This window comes from Rhinopithecus roxellana, chromosome 9, assembly GCF_007565055.1.
Source record: "Rhinopithecus roxellana isolate Shanxi Qingling chromosome 9, ASM756505v1, whole genome shotgun sequence".
NCBI classification, from domain to species: Eukaryota; Metazoa; Chordata; class Mammalia; order Primates; family Cercopithecidae; genus Rhinopithecus; species Rhinopithecus roxellana.
In genome coordinates this window covers 59,068,041-59,081,268 of record NC_044557.1, presented here as the reverse complement: position 1 = coordinate 59,081,268, position 13,228 = coordinate 59,068,041, and the positions used below count along the sequence as shown (strand labels likewise).

General features: G+C 49.0%; 1 long non-coding RNA gene across 2 annotated transcripts; it reads right to left on the bottom strand.

Annotated features, from left to right (window-relative positions):
• Positions 1-231: 231 nt before the first annotated feature.
• On the bottom strand, positions 232-12,813 carry LOC115899585. Of its 2 annotated transcripts, XR_004059235.1 has the most exons (4): positions 12,481-12,813; positions 12,221-12,403; positions 11,832-11,884; positions 232-2,171 (listed from the first exon to the last, which is right to left on the bottom strand). It is a non-coding gene; the product is annotated as an uncharacterized LOC115899585 (long non-coding RNA). The 2 variants fall into 2 exon arrangements; XR_004059234.1 differs by having other exon boundaries at positions 12,221-12,813.
• Between the last annotated feature and the right edge of the window lie 415 nt (positions 12,814-13,228).

The window sequence follows — 13,228 nt, the reverse complement described above, 5'->3', positions numbered from 1 at the left end:
TGTGGTGCTGATGGGAAATGCATGCTGATATTTCTAAACAGGACAGGCTTGGAGAGAAAAGCAGGTCCCACACAGGCTGATAATTACATCTTAAAATGAGAAACTACCTTTCCAGGAAATCATCTACTTTTCAGCATTTCATTTTTTTTTTTTTGTAAAAGTTTTGTTGAGATATAATTCACATACCATACAATTCACTCATTTAAAGTGTATAATTCAATGGTTTTTAGTATATTCACAGAATTACACATTTTGTTGTTTTGTTTTCATAAATCGTCTTCTGAGGGCTTGTTACATTTCTACTATATTTGGTGTTCCTGGTCTAGTCCTAGGAAGACACTGTTTATCCAGCACTGATCTGCTCCAAACTTCAACATGCCCAGAATAGATGGTTCTTCAGGATGTGAACTGTGACCATTTGAGCAGGGCGCAGCTGAGTGTTATTTTCAAGTCCCTGTTACAGAGATCACATTGGAAGACTAAGGCACCACCAGCAGCACCGGGCTGGGTAAGCAAAGCTGCCCGTTGGCAGCCAGCTCCACGGCGGAGACAGAAAGAAGGTTTTAGAATCATCCTTAGAAAGACATGGGAGGGCAAAGGCAAGAACAGCAGCCTCTCCCTAGCTCACGTCTCACCAGGGTTGGTTAAGCAGTCCTCCCCTTGCCCCACGAGTGGCAGGACAGCTCCCAACACTTCCTTAGGCTTGAAGCACATGGGGAAGGGCGAGCCTCTCAGGATTCTCAGACAGAAGCAGCCTGCGAGGCTGAACCATCTAGAAGGCAAGAGCTCCACGTGGGGACTGCTGTCTTTCAGTCAGGGGCCTCCACTCTGAACTGAGTCACCCGTTCTCCCCATATGTCCATGGGACCCCCTCCTCATCCTTTGTTTCTATTTAGTGTTAGAGATAAAGTTCCTCTGAGCACTGTGTTGGCCCTCAACTTCTACAGTTTTAGTCAGTTCTTTTTTCCTGCCATCACCAAGGTAGTTTTCAGAAGTGTGAGTCTGTGTGCACGCTTACATGAACACATACACAGATCGACGAAGACTGTGCTTTGCAATCTCCAAACACGACTAGCAAGCTCCACACCATGAGTGACACTTCCCTCCTGGATAGAGGTGGCATCGTCACAAGGAATTGTGGGTAACATGGGAGACGGCCTCAGCTGGTCAGGGTGGCACCAAAACCTCTCTCAACCACAGTGGGTTAAACCCACTTTAAACCAGTGCTTCCTTAATTGCTGAAAAGTTAAGAAGCACCTGATTAAAAATGCAAGTTCCAAGAACCCATCTCCAACACCCAAAGCAGAATTTTCCGGAGAGGCCAGGCCATGTCTTCAAGTGCCCCTGGGTGATTCTTGCCATAGGAAAGCTTCCTCTTTTTCAAAAAATTCAGACACCCCCTACTAGAGATTCCTCTGGTTTCACAGGTAGGAGGGAAGGATGGGGAAGGCATAAGACTAGGGAGGGGCCACTAGACTGATGTTTTCCAAACACTCTCCAGGAGAGTCTGATGTGCAGTAGAGCTTCAGCTGGGCTTTGTAATGACGATTTCTGTGAAGTTTTCTTTCTTCAGAATAAGGTTTTCATCATCATACCTTTTTGAAAAAGTTCTGAGTTATCAAACGCTGTGCTATGCACCGATGAGGCATTTCATGCACATGCCGGCATTCAGTCTTCTCAACACTTTTTATTGGTTCTATTTGTGTCCCTATTATCCAGATGAGGAAATCGAGACAGCTTAAATCGTTTGCTTCAGGCCACTTGGCTGAGAAGCAGCAAACCTATTTCCACCGAATCCCAGGCCAGCCGCTGAGTGCCACACTGCTGTGCTCAGCCTGCCCGCGAGGGCCCATGGGGACAGGGATGTTCTGAGAGCTATGGGGCACTATTGGTCATATCCCAAGGCCAGTTCCCCAGGAGAAAATGGGGATCCTTCCAAAAGTGTGCACACCTGCTTTGTACTGGCATGGTGGGCTGTGTTGGAAGTACCTTTAGGCCAGTAATTCTTAGTTGATGATACATCAGTATCATCTGGGATCTTATTTAAAATGCATATATCTAGGTCCTAGCCACAGAGATTCGAACTCAGTCTGTCTGGGAGGCAGTTCAGGAATCCGCTTTTGTATAAGTACAGCCAGTGATTCTGAGGCAAGCAATTGGAGGGGACCGTGCTGAAGAGAAGGAAAGAGAAAGCCCTGAGTGAGGAAACCTCCCCCGCCATCAGGATAAGCACCCCTCTTTGAGGGCGGTGGAGGCTGCATCCTGTGTGATATTTTGTCCTTTCTCCCACATCTGGAGAGTTTTGCTTCTCCTTTAAGACCTGCCTCCCGTGTCACACTTACTCTGTGCTGTCCTTCTCCATGGCTCCGGAAAGAATTCACCTTAGGAATTTCATAGACCTTTAAATCCAGGCTGTCCCTGGACTTAAAGGCAAAGTCCAGGCAAGTGCCTCCTACACCCAAGGAGGATGCCAATAATCACCCTCAGTATCCCTTCTGGGGAACCCGGCACCACCCCGATCCTGCCCACAGAGCCCTCCGGCAGCTGCTGCCACATGACTGCAGCTGCCACACTCCATGCTGTGATTTAGTGCTCACCACGTCCCTAACACTGGACTAGGCTCAGGCAGTTCAGAAAAGGGTCTGGCAGAGCCGCTGTTCTCGAGGGGCCTGGAGTCTTGGCCTGTGTGGGTGTGGGGCGTGGGCATACACCTCTGGAGCATGAACAGTGCCTGCCAGTCCTTCTTTCTGGAGCCACGGAGAAGGACTGGAGCATTTTCTTTATCCAGTTGGCTCAAACGGTAGTTTTCTCTGCCTAAATCTCTGGGGGTGATTCACCCTAAGGTGAATAAGTTACAAGTCCTAGGCTGCTGTCTGCTGAGCTGCAGCTGGACGGCCCGAAAGCTGGAGAAAGCCCAGCTGCTGAGCTGAGGCTGGGTGGCCTGAGCAGATGTCCAAAGACTGGCAGGCACTGTTCATGCTCCAGAGGTGATACGCCCACGCCCCACATCCACACAGGCCAAGACTCCAGGCCCCTCAAGAACGGCGGCCCTGCCAGACCCTTTTCTGAACTGCCTGAGCCTAGTCCGGTGTTAGGGACGTGGTGAGCACTAAATCACAGCATGGAGTGTGGCAGCTGCAGTCATGTGGCAGCAGCTGCCGGAGGGCTCTGTGGACAGGATCGGGGTGGCGCCGGGTTCCCCAGAAGGGATACTGAGGGTGATTATTGGCATCCTCCTTGGGTGTAGGAGGCACTTGCCTGCTACATGTTTGCCAGCTGTGTTCATTCCCTGGGACTGCAGCAACAAATTACCACAAACTTGGTGGTTCCCAACCACAGAAATTTATTCGGTCACGGTTCTGGAAGCCAGAAGTCCAAAATTAGCATCACTGAGCCAAAATCAAGGTGTTAGCAGGACCACACTCCCTCCAAAGCCTCTAGGGGAGAAGCTTCCTTGCCTTTTCCAGCTCCTGGGAACCCTAGGCATTCCTCGATTGGTGGCTGCATCACCCCAATCTCTGTCCCCGTTTTCCCATGGCCATCTTCCCCATGTGTCATAGTTCCCTCTTCTTTCTCTTATAAAGACAGTAGATTCAGGCTGGGTGTGGTGGCTCATGTCTGTAATCCCAACACTTTGGGAGGCTGAGATGGGCACATCCCTTGAGCCCAGGAATTTGAGACCAGCCTGGACAACGTGGTGAAATCCCAACTCTACACAAAATACAAAAATTAGCCAGGCCTGGTGGTGCACACCTGTAGTCCCAGCTGCTCAGGAGGCTAAGGCGGGAGGATCTCTTGAGCTCAGGAGGTGGAGGCTGTGGTGAGCTGAGATGGTGCCACTGCACTCCAGCCTGGGCAATACAGTGACCATGTCTCAAACAAACAAACAAACCGAAAAAAAGAGACACTAGATTTAGAACCACCCTAAATCCAAGATGATTTCATCTCAAGATTCTTAACTACATCTGCAGGGACCCTTTTTTCTTTTCCACATAAGCTCATATTCACAGTTACTGGGACATATTTGGTGGTGGGGGGACACAATTCAACCCACTGGGCCAGGCTTGCACTAAATAAACGTCAGTGGTTAAGTACTTCCTCCACCCATCCCTTCCCCACGCAAACCTTTCAACACCTAATGCCAGCACATCTCTGCTTTTACCATGGATGGGCCTGCCTTGGTGTCAGTTTTGCCTCATCGCAGGCCTTCTCTCTAGCCATGAGGACAGCAGGGGATGTGGAGGGCCAAGAGGGCCAGAAATCCTCCTGCTCCAAAAGGATGATACAATGAGCACCAAACCAGCTCACTGTGTTGAGTGTGCCCAGGTTTGCACCAGAGTCGGAACCCAGTGCATGCATGGGGGCCAAGGCCATGGTGAGGTGCCCTTGCCCCATGGACTCATGTAGTGCCCTTGCCCCCATGGACTCATGTAGTCCCCTGTGAGCAGCATGTGCCACCAGAAGCTAAGCCTCTCCAGCTCGCAGGTCACCTACATCACAAAAGGCAGTAGTATACACCAGGCTGCAAAGGCCTGCCCTTCAATCCCCCTCCACCGCCTTTTGTGCAATCCGGCCTGCTACCACTCATTTCACTTCTCTGAACCTCACTGTAAAATCAGCCTGGTAGTAATACCTATAGGCTTAAATCCTTTCTGCAGCCAAGCATCAATAAGTAAATGCATTCTTCCTCCAAGGTTCATGGAGCAGGGTAAATGAGTGAGTGTGAAAGCTCCAGGCCCACAGTAGGCATTGCATCAACTTCTCATATGGAATAAACAGCATCTGACAACACCGCAGGTGTGTCCTTCGGTATTCACTGGCTTTGGACACGCTCCTTATCTTTAACCTGCACCTGCACACTGGTAACTCCAAAATCTTTATCTGCCTCCTGCGTATCTGACTGCCTGGCCCACCTCCATAGTTAAACGCCTTATCCCCCACCCCTCACCTGCTCCTTCCCCTATCAGCTGGTTCTAAAGGAGTAACACTGCCAGTCCAAACACCTCACTGTCCCATCACCTTCTCCTTCACCCCCAAATCAGTCACCAAGTGCTATTGATTCTTTTTCCTTAATACTCCTCCAACCTGTTTCCACCTCCTTATGTCCACCTTGTCTTCACATGTTTAAGGCCACATCATTTCTCACCTGACATATTGCAACAGCTTCCCTTCTTAGTCCCTTCCCTAACTTATGTTGACAAGACTGACATTTCTAAGATATGGATCTGATCATCTGCCAGGATGGTATAGAGCCTGTGGGCAAAAGCTCAAATTCGTCAGCAGGGCTGCTAGGCCCTTGTGACTAGCCCAGCCTACCCCTCCAGCTGAATCTCCCTTCCTCCCCCTAAACCACAGCCACACTGAGCCCCACCCTCCCTCATTTCTGCATGACTTTGCTAAGCTGTTGCCTTTGCCTAGAACATTGTTTTATCCATTCCTCATGATTAATGTTATTGACCCTTATTCAACCTCTAAGACTCAGCTCCTTCAGAAGGCCTTCCTCGCCTTCTCTCTCCAGGCTCCTATAGCATCTCGTTCCGTGCTTCACACAACATTTACCAAATTATGTCAGAAATGCCTATTACTTATCTGCCTCACAAGTGGCACATCCCTATACCCTGCCCCAGACTGTGAGCTCTTGGAAGTTAGAGACTGTGTCTCTTCTCTCTATATTCCCACCAAGCACCTGGCCCAGTATCTGTCAATAGTCAGTGCCTTGATAAATGTTTGTTGAAGTCTTAAATGCCAAGGACAGAGCAATAGGATGTTGCAAGATATAGAGCCTGTGGTTGATTTTTATTTAAAAATACCATGTTATACCATGAACAAAATGTGAGCAACATCCTCAATAATGTTTTATTGGAACATACCAAAGTGTTCTTCTTATGCCCATCTCTTCCAAGAGCTTAACATGAAACTCAACATAGTGAAGGTCTTCTGCTAGGAGACTGGGCTAATGTAGTCCTTCATAGAACTTTCTGGGATCAGCATCAATACACACAAGAATCATTGCTAAAAAAGTAGTCAAATAGCATACCCTTAGGAAGCCGAGATTTTGATAGGATCTAGATCACTATCAGCTCAAGGTTAAATTTCCTGAGTAGGGCTCAGAGAACACACATCCTGTGTGGTTGGTTAGAGAAGAATCAAGTGTTTTGGATAACAGGTGTACAGGTGGCATGGATTTGGAAGGCTGAGCAGCCTGTTAAAGAGATGAGGCCTGCCCTATCTCCACCTGTAGGTAGGTCACAACCTCCTTTACAGAAACCCTACACTTCAGTTATGCTGGATATTCACTTTCCCTAAATACATCTTGCACCTTTCGTTACCTCTGACATTTTCTGGAAGGCAGCTGAATGCCCTCTCATTCTAATTTTTACTTAGCAAGGCTCTATTTATATGCCAAGGTCCAACTCATTGTGATAGAGTAATGGAGATAATAATACCTGTTATCTGTTTCTTCCACATTAAACTTTTGGCTGGGCACTTGGCCACCTGGCCATCGACTACATTTCCCCATCTCCTTTGTAACTAGATGTGCTAAATGACCAACTTCTGGCCAACAGGATATGTGAGCCACTTCTGGGTCCGGGCCTTAAAACACCTGTTGCATATTCCTCCATCCTCTCCACCTCCATAAGCTGGAACACTAATGTGGCAATGACCAAGTTTTAGCCATACAGATGAGGCCAACACCCTGTGGAACACTGGAGCAAAGTAACAAGATAGAGCAGAACTGAGTCCCCGAATGACCTTGTGGAGCTGAGCTATCCCAGCAGCCTCAGCTGCCACCTACATCTGCACAATCACAGGAGAGAGAAATACAATTATATCTTAAGATTGATCTTATATAAATCACTGTGTTTTGGGGTCTCTGCACTTTAACTTAGTTAATTATACATAATTTCCTCTGGGAAGCTTCCCTAAGAGTTCTGTCTGAAGTCCCAATATGCCTGTGTGGTGCTAATGCTTTCACCACACTCCACGTGGCATCACAGTGACTTCCGTGCATGTTGGTATGTCCCTAGTGGACTCTAAGATTCCTGAGGGCAAAGGCCACACCAGTTTCATTTTTCATATCCCCCAGAGTAGTTAGCACAGTGTCCTGTGCATGGAAGTCACATTTGTTGAAGAAATGAGAGAATAAACAGTACTTGCCACTCGAATACTCTTTTTAGAGGTAAAACAAAGATAGCAGCAGCAAAGTCAATACACACCATAGTTAAACAGAAACCAGAGAGAAAGCAGCTGGCAAATAAGAATCCCAGTGCGCTGAACTGGGGATGGTAATTCTCCAAAAATAAATGTATTGTGGCAACAAAGCCTGAGGAGACTTAGGGAAAAACACAGATGGTTGCTGCAGCCCTGGATCAGAGCCTTCCTTCCACTCAGTGACCCTGTGTCCCTCAGAAGACCCCGGTGGAGGTGGCCACGTGCTCTCAGCACCTGGATTATCACTTCTGCAGACTGGACAACCACACTGTGGGCACTTGTCCATAGAGCCAGACCTGGAAATAGAGTTTCTCAGAGGTACCTGGAAAGGGGCACCAACTGTATTCTCCCAGGCCATCCCAGAAAAGTGGAAGAAGAGAGCATTTCACAGACCATCAGGAAAACACTCAACCTTAAGGGTGTGGGGCTCGGGGCCAGACTGTCGGGTTTGAACCCCAGCTCTGCCACTTACCAGCTGAGCAACCTAGGATGAGTGACTTCACCTCTCTAAACCTCCATGTCCTTATAGAAATGATAATACTGCCTAGTCGTGAGGTTGTTGCAGGACTGAGTTTATACATTAAGGCACGCTTTATTCCCAAAATGGGTTTTTTGAGTACAAAATACCCATTTGGGGTAACCCTTGGTACAATACAGCAAACAAAATACCAATTTTCCAGGTTTTAAAAAAAGAACCTGAGGCTCAAAAAGATTACATGATTCGCCAGAGGTCTCGGTCAGAGAACAGGCTCCAGGCTCTCCCTCTAAACCTTGTGCTAATGGGGAGCTCTGCAGCCTTTACCTGGGTGCTCTCATCCTGGGTCCTGGCCTCAGGAGGGAGCAGCCCCAGGAGGCTGAGAGCTGAGGGTGCTGTAATGCCCCCTCCTGTTTCAGTGGTTTCTCAGGAGTCGAGGGTGAGGAACCCGACCTCTGCTGGCACCACCTACCTGTCGCCCATCCCCAGCAGGCCGCAAGGAGCTGAAACCTCTGTCAGCCTGGGTCTGGGCCAAGAGGATGGGATAGGGGGCACCAGGAAAATGCCTGGATGTTTGCTGATAAAAATGGATGAAAATATGTGAGGGGACCTGAAAGGCATGGATGACATTTTGAGCAAGTGTTAAAGGAAGGGATGCATGAGGAAGTGTAAAGGAGAACATGGAAAAAGTATGCTTGGGCAGGGCCAGAGCACAGGTGCTTCCTGCGGTGTCCTGGCCCTTTAGCTGAGGTAATAGGAATAAAGCCAGGCTCTGTGTGAGAGACAGCAAGAGAGAGAGAGAGAAGCAGAGACACAGATGTGAGCGGTAGACAGAGAGTCCTGATGTCAAGGAGACATACAGTGAGAAAAGGAAGGATGGAGGGAGGAGAGAGAAAGAAGGGAAGGGGAAGACGGGGGACGAGAAGAAAGAGAGAAACAGAGGAGAGAAGAGAGACAGAGAGCCACCCAGCACCCCCAAAGCTGTGGCTGCCTTCGCCATGTCTGACTTTCAAAGTGCCATCCCCTTTGCCCCCACAAACAAACAAAAAGAGAACAGCAGCTTCTCTTCCTGAGGAATGTGCTGGAATGTTCTGATCACTGGGTGCTGACTGGTATCCTCAGTCTTGGGTCCTGGCTAAGGACTCCACTCCCCACTTTCCTTCCTCTTCCTGACAAGATCCCCTCCCTCTTCCCTGAGCTCTGTTTCTTCCATGAGGTTGAAGAAAAATGCCGTCGTGGTCCCGTGTCTGCTTACTCAGTGTGTCAAGCAGGAGTTCTCGGCTCCAGTGTGCCATGGAGGGCCTTGGGGAGAGGTCACATACCATTCCCATCCCCAGGTGAGAGTCACATAAAAACCAAGATCCAGACCACACGGCATGCCCACCAGGGGTGGAGAGGCCTGGAAGCTCCTCTGTCCCTCAGGGACTCCACCATCTTCCAGGGCCCAGCAGACACAGCAGTGACTGCAATCGTGACTTCCCTCTAGCCTGAAAGAGTGCCATCCCTGGAAAGGGCTGGCAGCTCTCTGGCCTGCTATTTCCAGTCCCCACCCCACACCCTCGGCTGTAGGTCTCTGAGGCCCCTGGAGCTTGGCAGCTTCACACTTCACCCCATGAACTTCCTTCCGGGTCAGGCTGGACTCCAGGTCAGGTTCCTCCACTGCCCTTGTGTTGAGTACAGGAGAAACTTGAGCCAACACCTGACCTTGGGCTAGCTCCCTCCTCACATCTGCTTTGGATATTCCAGTCTCCTCCTGCCCAGGCCTGCCTCTTAGCAGGGCCAGCAGGATGTGCTGGAGAATTCCTGCACCCCAACAGCTGCATCCCCAGCTCAGTACCTGGACAACATGAATCCACCCCCATCGTCAATAAGGTTCTTTCAGAGCTGCCGGCTCCCTCTGGAGAAGGCCTTTTCCACCCCTGTTCTTTGAGGCCCACAGCTAATTCTGAGTCTTATTATAACTGTATTCCCAACAGGTGTGACACACAGCAGGTGCATAATAAAGATTCCTGGATGGATGACTCAATTTCTGACTCCTGGAATTCTATAGACCATTTTTTTAAAGTCCTCTTTTTGTGCAACCGCAGTGCAGCTCAGCCTTTTCCTACCATTTCTGCCACAGGCACAGGAGCACTGAGGACCCTCCTTGACCTCCTGGATCAGAAAGGCAGGGGAAATGCTGTGCAGAAGTCAAGGTGTCAGTTGGCTGACCTCCCTCCAGAGGCTCCAGGGGAGAATCTATTCCTCGCCTCTTCCAATTGCTGGTGGCTGCTGGCACACCTTGGCTTGTGGCCACATTACTCCAATCTCGGCCTCCATGGCCACATTGACTTCATTTCTTCTGTGTGCATCAGATCTCTCTGTGCTCCCTCATAAAAATACATGTGATTGCATTTAGGGCCCATGGATCAGCAATGTCATAAAAGACCCCAGTTCTTTCCCTGTCTCCTCTCTGCCATCTTTGGTGTGTTGACTTGACCCTGAAACTAATTTTCCTTATGGTCACAAGATAGCTGCCACTGTGCCAAATATTACATGCAGTCTCAATGAAGGCCAGAGATAAAATAGAATCACCTCGTCCTCGCCTCTGCCTTAAGAATAAGGAAACCTTTCTCAGAAGCTCTCTAGAAGAATGCCCCTTTCATGCTTCCTTGGTCCTAATGGGTCACATGTCTATTCCTCAGCCAGTCCCTGGCAAGGAGAATGGAACGACCACCTTTGGCTTCCATTATGAGTATTCACACTGTGGGGTGGGAACATCCATACACTTATGTCAAGGAGAACAGATACCTGTTGGGAAGGAGGAAAGAGGGACATGTGCTAGGCAGGCCACCCAGGAACCCTTCAACAGTCTCTGTGACAGCTTCTCTTCCTGCTTCCTCTGCTACTCTGATCATTGTTTCTTGGTGTCCTCTTTCTCTGAAGGTCTGAATTTTTATTTCCCTGAGTGTTTTATGCCCAGATGTTTTCTGGTCTTACTCCACACGCTCTCCCTGGCAGTCTCATTCACCCCTATCACTTTAATTTCCATGTATAATCAAGTGTTCCTGTGACATTGGATTGTATCCAATGACAGCAATAGGGATACATTCTGAGAGATGAGTTGTTAGGTGATTTCATTGCTGTGTGAACATCATAGAGTGAATTTACACAGACCTAGATATTATAGTCTGCTACACACAAGGCTGTGTGGTGTAGCCTAGTGTTCCTAGGCTACAAACCTGTACAACATGTTACTGAGCTGAATACTGTAGGCAACTTTAACACAGTGGTAAGTTTTTGTGTATCTAAATGGAGATAAACATAGAAATGGTGCAGCAAAAATATGGTAGCATCATCCTATAGGACCATATGCAGTCTGTCGTTGAGCAAAATGTTGTTATGTGGCACATGACTGTATATGTCCCAAAGTCCAGATCTATATCTCCTGCTCTTACCTCTCTTTTGAGCTTTGGTGCCAAATATAAAACTATATGCTTCTGACATGAAGCCCCAAGAGATCCTCAAACTCCATGTGTCTAAAAGAGAACCACCTTTCCCTTCCCAATTTTCTCAAAGTTGTTCTTCTTCTGTCTTGTGTCTGTGGTTTGTGTTAGTGGAATCACCTTCCACTCTTGACTACTCCTTCTACCACATCAAATTAGTTATCAAGCCCTGGGACTCAAGCCTGAAATCTCGAACTCATCCATCCTCCCTATCCTCATACTGTGCATAGGTTGGAGCCTCATCATGTCTCTCCTGGTGCATCACAACAGCTTCTCACCGGCCACTCTACCCAGCCACCAGAACAGTATTTCCAAACCACAGGTCACATTAAGCCCCTCCTTACCCACATTCCCCGGCTTCTGAAAACACCCACTGGACCTTCCATGAGCAGGTCACGTCTTGGCCACACCTTCACCTCACCCCTTGCCCCCCTCACTCTGCATTCCAACAACAGTGAGCTTCCATAAGACGTCACCTCTCTGAGCCTTTGTGCATGCTGTTTCCACTGCCTGCAAACTTCTATTCTTCCTTTAAAACCTGGCTTAGTCAGCACCTCCTCCAGAAAACCTTCCCAGATTCCCCCCTTTTAAGTGAACCAGTGCCTCCTCTGTGCAACAGCTTTTTTCATTCATTCAATAAACATTTCCTGGGTACTTACCATGTGCCAGGCACTGGGTTACAACAAGGAACAAGACTGACACAGCTCCTGCCCTGCAGGAGGGAAAGGAAAAGGAATCACAGGTTTATAAGATTGTCGAACAAGAGCAATTGGCATAATGAAGGGAAGGGCCTCGGGGAAGACTTTCAGGAGCACCTGAAGTACAACTAGGAGCTTATCAGAGGAAGGGGAGAAAGGGGTTCAGGCAGAGGGAACAGCAAGTGGCAAGGCCTTGAAGTGGGAAGGAACATGGTACATCTGGGAAATACCAAGATGACAAGTCTGAACCTTGTACAGACCTAACTTGTTGGGCTCCTCATAATGGGTTCACCTGCCCACCCGCCCTACCAGGAGGAACCCCTAGAGGGTGGGCTTCACATCTGACTCACCTCTGCCTCTTACCAGCCACAGGACAGTGCCCAGGGAGAGTTCAGGACGTTTCTGATGAAGGAAGTGAAAGTGGACCTAACAAAAGTATCGCTTGTTGTTACGCTCAGGATTGCAGTCCAGCCCCAGCTGAGGTCCGAAAGGAGTGGGTGGATGAGCAGATAGCTGAAAGAACATTCGGGGGGCTGAAGGCAGGTGAAATGTAATTTTATTCAGGAGCTCTCTCATCAGCAGCTTACACTAGCTCTTTTACACTGTTCACCTTTATTTTGGCTGCCTGCTCCGGCTCAGCGGTTCCTCTCAGCAGCCAGCTCCCACACACACCTGTGTGGCCAGCTCTCCCTTGCCTTCAGGGTCAGCAGCTGAACTCCTTCTCTCTCTGGGTATGAGTAGGCTGAGCTGTGTCCTGGTTCCCCCATCCATCTGCAAAGTCGGACAGCTCTGGCTCTCTCTCTCTGTGGGTGCAAGTGCGCCTGTACGGAGTCAGCAGGCCAATTATACCTTTTACAGACAATAGTGGCATAGGGCCAAGGCATGGCCTTCGCATGTTATGGCTACATGGCTGTGATAACAAGCAGAGCTATATGCCTGCACTCTAAACTCACTGAGTCATGCAGGCCTGGTTATCCACCTCGGCCTATTCTTAACCAAAGCACATCCATATACCTTACACGTGTAAACTGGGAGGTTCTCTGTCCAGGCAAGCTTATCCTCAGGGAAGGGGTTGGGATGGAACTCCCTTTCCCCAACTCATGTTCATGCCAGACTCCCCAGCAGGCATCTGGCCTCATGGGCAGCAGGAGTGACACTGCCACCACTGACCAGCTCCCTTCAGGTTTCCATCCCCTTTGTGAGTGTGGCAGATAGCCACCTCCTGATCCCCACTACCTGTAGCTGCCACCAATACAGAAAAGAGGGAGGGGCACTTTGCTATTGGATCCAGGATTCTGAAATGAGGAGTTGATCCCGGATTATCCAGGTGGCCCTAATAAGGCGGAGGCACACACAGG